Raw genomic sequence first — 6,000 nt, forward strand, 5'->3', positions numbered from 1 at the left:
GTTTAAACCCTGCATTTGCATATATTGACTTTTGTTTCCTTGGTGCTGTAAGCAAGATTTGTCTTTAAATCTTGCCTATTAGCTTAAAAATGCTGTCTTTTAATGGAAAGAATAACATACAAACTGGTTATCTGCCTTCTGGTCAGGTACCTTTACCAGAGCTTGGAGCAGCAGCAGGTCACCTTTTTGATGATTGTTCATCCCATTCCAGGTGAGCTGTGGCTGCAGCCCCTCCGTTTGGAGAGGCACAGAACCAGGCTCGTCTGACTGCGGTGCTCAGGACCTGATCCTGCGCCTACTGTACGTGAGCTGCTCTGACTCAGGAAAGAAGGGCTGCATTTTGAAGGAATATTTGAAAGAAAGAATACTTATATTAGCAGCTGATTAATTAGTCTAACCCAAGCCATGGCATGTGCCTCTAGGCCTGTGAGTTTATCAGCTTGCTTTTCCTCTGCCTGCCTGAAGGATTTGTAAGGCAGAGTTTAAATGGAGATTTGAGATCTCAGTGTGTGGGCAGGAGCTGGAGTTCCTGTAGCAGTAACTGCAGGATTGTTCCTGGTGTTAATACAACAGTGAAGACAGGCCTGAAGCAATAACATTTTATATTTTGCTTAATCTCGCTTCATTGTGGAATGACCACCACTTCCAATGAAAATGAATCCCAAGTGCAGTACATTGTTGGTTGAGTGCAATATTGTATTATGCTAAATCAGTCCTTCTTTCTTTCATTTTATTAAGTTTATGGACTTGCTTATGAGAGGGGAATGAGTGATTATGGAGAATATGAACAAGGAAGTCATATATCCCTGTTCATGTGACTTCTGTGAACGTAATTCATCCTCGTATGCAGAGAACATAAGCTGGATGATTGTATGGCGCTCTGTAAAGTATCTTAGTTACGATTATTGCCCAAGGTAACATCAGAGTTAATTTTTAGACTCCTGTTGGACAGTGTGTTCTGTTTGGCACACTAAATCTTTGCAGTTTTGATTTCATTGTTAATGACACTTTGTACAGGAAGAGGTATACCCTCACTCTCATCATGTTCATTGCAGGGGCTTGTGACAAAGACTGATAAACATCTCTTGAAGAGCTCGACTCAAAGTGGGTTTAAAAAATAATGCATCAAACACAGAAAGCATCTGATTGGTAATCCTTGAGATACTGTGTCTTTCAACTACTTGATCTAAAGCTTAGGTATCCTGCCTTGGGTGAGTGGTTTCACCTTTGTGTAAATCCTGAATTATTTGTAAAACTTGATGTGAATGTGAATGCATTGAATGCTGTAGGGACGGTATTCTTGCTTGGCTGATGTACTCCTCCCCGAGCACCAGTTTGCAGAGCTTGCTGATACCCAGAGCCCGGAAGATGGGCCCACAGGAAGGGCAGTGCTGGCTGGCACGGTGCTTCAGGAGCCTTTTGCCTCCTATGGCTCCAGAGCACGAGCATCAGTACTCAGTGCTGAAGGGAAGGCAAGGGGAAGAGGGTACTGGTGCGACCCTGTTCCCTCCTCATCCCCAGGGCAGGAGGGGGCCAGGCTGGTGGGTGCTGTGTAGGTCTCTCCACACTCTCATGTGTTGGCTTGGAAGTTGGACACGAACGAGGAGGGATGTGGGAAAAGAAAATTTTCTCCAGTTGCCTGTGCCTGGTCCTTATCCAGTTTGGAATGGCTTCATGAGAGCTGAATGGGGTTGTTAAAGCAGAGACTGGCACACTTTCCCCAGGATACGGTTCTGGTTTAAGCTAACTTTCTGTCTTTCTTGTATGCTTTTTAGTGCAGACATTGTTAATTTGGAGACAGCTCTTTCGTGAAATGTTTCTCCTCTTTCCGTTTAAAGACTCTTTTTCAGCTACTATAATCCTGCCAGATACTGGCAGTTCAAAGGACACTTATTTCCTTCCCTGCAGAATAGGCTAATGGATATATCCTTCAGGGGTACTGCTAGGAACTCCCTGAGAAAAGCAGGCGGGGGGTGGGGGGGTGGGGTGGTGGGGTGGTGGTGGAGGAGAAAGCCAAGTGACACCTTGGAGGTGGTGCCTCCCACAGATGCTAGCTGTCCATGGGCGTTTGGCTACCTCTGCATCGAGGCTTCAGACTTGGCATGGGAAAAGTCCCCTTGTTTCTCTCACCCAACCACCATTGCTTTGATACTCAGCAGTTTAAAATCTTCTCATAAAGACCTACCTATAATATTTTTTTTCGCCTGATGACATGCAGTAATTATGACAGCGGAATTGTGGAGAGCATTGGCTAAATATAAATTCTGAGAGAATTAAGTACAGGCTGGCTGGGCTTTGATTCTGAAAAAGTCTTTCAATGTGTTCATCTGTTTCCCCACTTACCAAACCTAATAATTTGATCCTAAGCTATGTGTTTTCTTGGAGTGCATCCTACTGCAGACTTTGTAGAAAGCTTTAATTTGTGGCAAAACTCATGCAGCATCCTGGCAGACATCCTTTTATTTGAAATTAATACAAATGGACAACCTTTACTGAGCCATCATTTTAGTAGCGTTACTCAGTGACCCTACCTTTGTCTCACCGAGTTCTGGAACTGTGCATGGTCACTCTTATGTTATTATTTGAAAAAATATTAGGCAGCCTGAAAAAAAATATAATTAAAATAATGGTTCTTCCATCCAGAGGGTAAATTTGCTTGTGTCCCCTATGTGTTACTGTTCTGAAGTTCAGACATCAACTCCAGCACTTTCAGAACTGATGAGTGCTTTCTGAATGATGTGGGTTGCGTTTGGGTTGACATCTTAAAAGGACCTAATTCTCAATGTTTGTCAACGCTTCTTGAAGAGTTAGGCTGTTCTTAAGTAGCTCAGGCTGAACAGGGAACACAGAAGTATGTGGTTTCCTACAGGTTTTTCAGACTGACATCCAAATTTTGTTTGATCAGAGCTTTCCTCTCCCTTTTGCAGTGGCTTCGGAAATGTGAGAGAGACATTTTAATTTCTTCAGTCTTTTGGATGCTTATTTTCGGCTGGATGATATTTAGTTGGACCCAGTGCCTTGAATTCAACTTGTTATGTTTTTATTTGCGTTTGCGATGTTTTGTAAACAAATCCATGCATTTCTTTTTAGCACAGCTATTTTAAGAAAGTTTATCATGTGCTGCACAAAGGGACACACGGCCCTGCTGTGCAAGTAATCTTGCAAAGATGTACTGGCAAATGCATTTATAGTAGTGGTATTTATGGAAGATCTTGAGAGGGAGCAGAATTCATCTGTATGAACCACCTGGAGCAAGTCCCTGACTGTGAGTGACGAGTGCCAGATGCAGCAGTGGTCCCAATGTGCTGCTGGGGCATCACAGGGGCTCCAGCCTGGGGCATCGGGCACCTCGATGGGGATGGGCTGGGGGCTGGCTGGGACGTCAGCCCACGGGTAGGGGACAGGGTCAGCAGATCCTGTGGCTGGGCGGGGAAGGGCTGTGGGGAGCTGGAGACTGGCACTGCTGCACACTGGGGCATGGGGTAAAATAGGGTCCTGGGCCATGAGCAGGCATAGGGTTGTCCCCAGGTGAGGTCAGGCAGGGACACAAAGGGCTGCTCATGCCCTCAAAGCCCTGCAAGCAGCTCTAATGTTAGCAAGACTCACAGGGCCATCAGTAGTTTGGGATTTATGGAGGTTTGTGGGGAACATACTGGCAGTAAATGAGGCTGAAATTTGCTAAAGAAGTTGGCCATTATTAATAACTTCCCTCGATCAAATTAATGTATTTCAGGATGATAGCACATGGTAATCTCTCCTTAGAGACCATTTTTGGCAGAGGATAGATGCATGTAGCTGTAGTCTGTGTGTGTGTGTGTGACGGGGCAGGATGAAATAATAGCGGTGATCTGCTTATATGTGCTTATATTTGTTTTCCCTTGCTTAAATGAATAAGCCCTTCTGCTTTGAATTTGGCACACTGGTGGTATTTAAAGTGCCTTATAATGCTGCCTTTCTGAGTCTTGCTTCTAAGGATTATCAAGCTGTACTGCTTGCTCCCAGCTGTTGGTTTTTGCTATACGCTACTAAGCTGCTGTACTGCTTCACCCCAGGAAGTGCTGCTCATCGATCTCTGATAAAAGTGTCCCTGCCACGGTGTTACCCCCACCAGACCATACATTCATCCCTCTGAGCCTTGTGGTCCAAAAGGCAACGCCAGCACAACCCAAAAGGATGCTCAGAATTATCTATAAATAAATTGGCTGACTTAATAGACACAGTCTTCTCATAATTTGAAGGCTTTAGGCTGGTCTTTAGCAGGACACGGCCATGTATTTTTCAGCTAGGGCCAGAACATGAGCGGGCTTATACATCTCCAGCTTCACTGTGCATTATGATTCGTTCTAGCCAAAGAGTCACGTTGTAGTTGATTGAGGGATGTTAGTTGTTTCTGTTTTATTGCTTTGTGTTTATTCCTTTTCCTCATTGGTTTCCAGCCAGGTGTGGAAGAAGAATTGCTCAAACTGCAGAAGAGTCTGCATTATGTTACCTCCAGCAAAACCACCACATTTCTGGCAAGTGAGTAAATACATACAATATTTGTAGCCCCATTTTGCTGCCTTAAGAGGCACAGATGTGTTTGAAGATATTTTATTTTTTTTCAGCACAGCTGAATTCGAGCCCTGAAACTTCTGAAAGTTCACAGCAATGAAACTAAGCAGTAGAAGGAGGTGCCTGAGAAGCACAACATCTGGGTTGACCCAGGCTGTCCGCCTGCATTGGGAAGTACGGTGGACCAGTAGGAGTGGATCTGTAAAGCAAAACAGCTGGCACCGATAGACCCAGCATCCAAGATGCACACATCTCCAGGGGAATTTACTTTGGATTATTCTAGTCTGGTCCTGTGGAGTCCACATCTGTCAGCGACTGGAGTGCCACAGGCGCAGTCATGGAAAGCTTCTTCCAGATAAGTTTCATTTGAAAGGCATCCCGTTTGTGTTCTCTAGGACTGCCCAGCCATGTGAACCAAAACGTGGTAAGTGGCGACAATCTGGAGGTTCACTTCAAAAGGGCGCTCTTGATATGAACTAAAAGGCTAACAGATGCACCTGTAATCTTTCCCAGTCTGTCCTGGACCACTAGGAAGTAGTTTGGGAAGCTGTTCCACAAATCTGAAAGCTCTAACAGAGGGCTCACCTTTATTTCTTAGCACAGTGCTGGCAAAGGTAGTATTTTTCCCAAGCTCAATGTCCACTTATGACTCAAGTACTTTATTTAACTGGTGGTAAAACCTATTGTTTATGCAGGTTTTTTTTAAAAAAGGCCAGTTTGCTGCAATCTAGCAGCCCACAAAGGCTGGTTGAAAGCCAGATTACTGGTGTTATTAAAGTATCATTAAGGGCATGTGAAAACTGAAGGAATTTCTTAAGACACATGGAGAAGAGAATCTGCATTTAATGAAATTTGCCAGAGGAACAAAATTACGGCTTATGTTTTCTGTGGCACTGTTTCTGCAATGAAATTGCTGAGGGGGTCTTGGGGAACTGTGATCCAGAAGCAAATGGATCAGCTTTAATTGCGTTTTCCTGTGAAGCAGAAGCATAAGCTCAAACACCTACCAGTGTTTCTTGACTGAAAATTTAATCTGTTTTTTACTGCGAGGTTTTTTTTTTTCCCCAGCTGAAGGTGAATAGATGTGAAAAACAGTCTTTCAAATGTGTCAGAGCTGAGGGAGGTGAACAGGATGCAAGGGTGAATGAGTGTTTTTGTGCCGAGCTTGCTGGAGTTTTATGCATAATTACAGAAGTTGTGTTCCTTGAGTGTTGTGATCTGGGGGTTGGAAGGAAGCTGAAGTCACCGATCAGGACTCAGAACGTGAAATCATTTCCCTACTGGAAGTTACACTGGGTTTTGCTAAAGACACGTGTAAAGCTAGGATCTGATGCAGAAAATGTAGATGGTTCTGTCACCCTATGATGACTTGAAAAAAGGTTAAGTTAGTTGGGGAAAAAAGCCCCTGAGATAATTTGTCTAGTTTCAGGTATGGCTTTTCAACAAAGG

The sequence above is a fragment of the Falco punctatus genome (assembly GCF_963210335.1).
Source record: "Falco punctatus genome assembly, chromosome: 4".
Classification (NCBI taxonomy): domain Eukaryota; kingdom Metazoa; phylum Chordata; class Aves; order Falconiformes; family Falconidae; genus Falco; species Falco punctatus.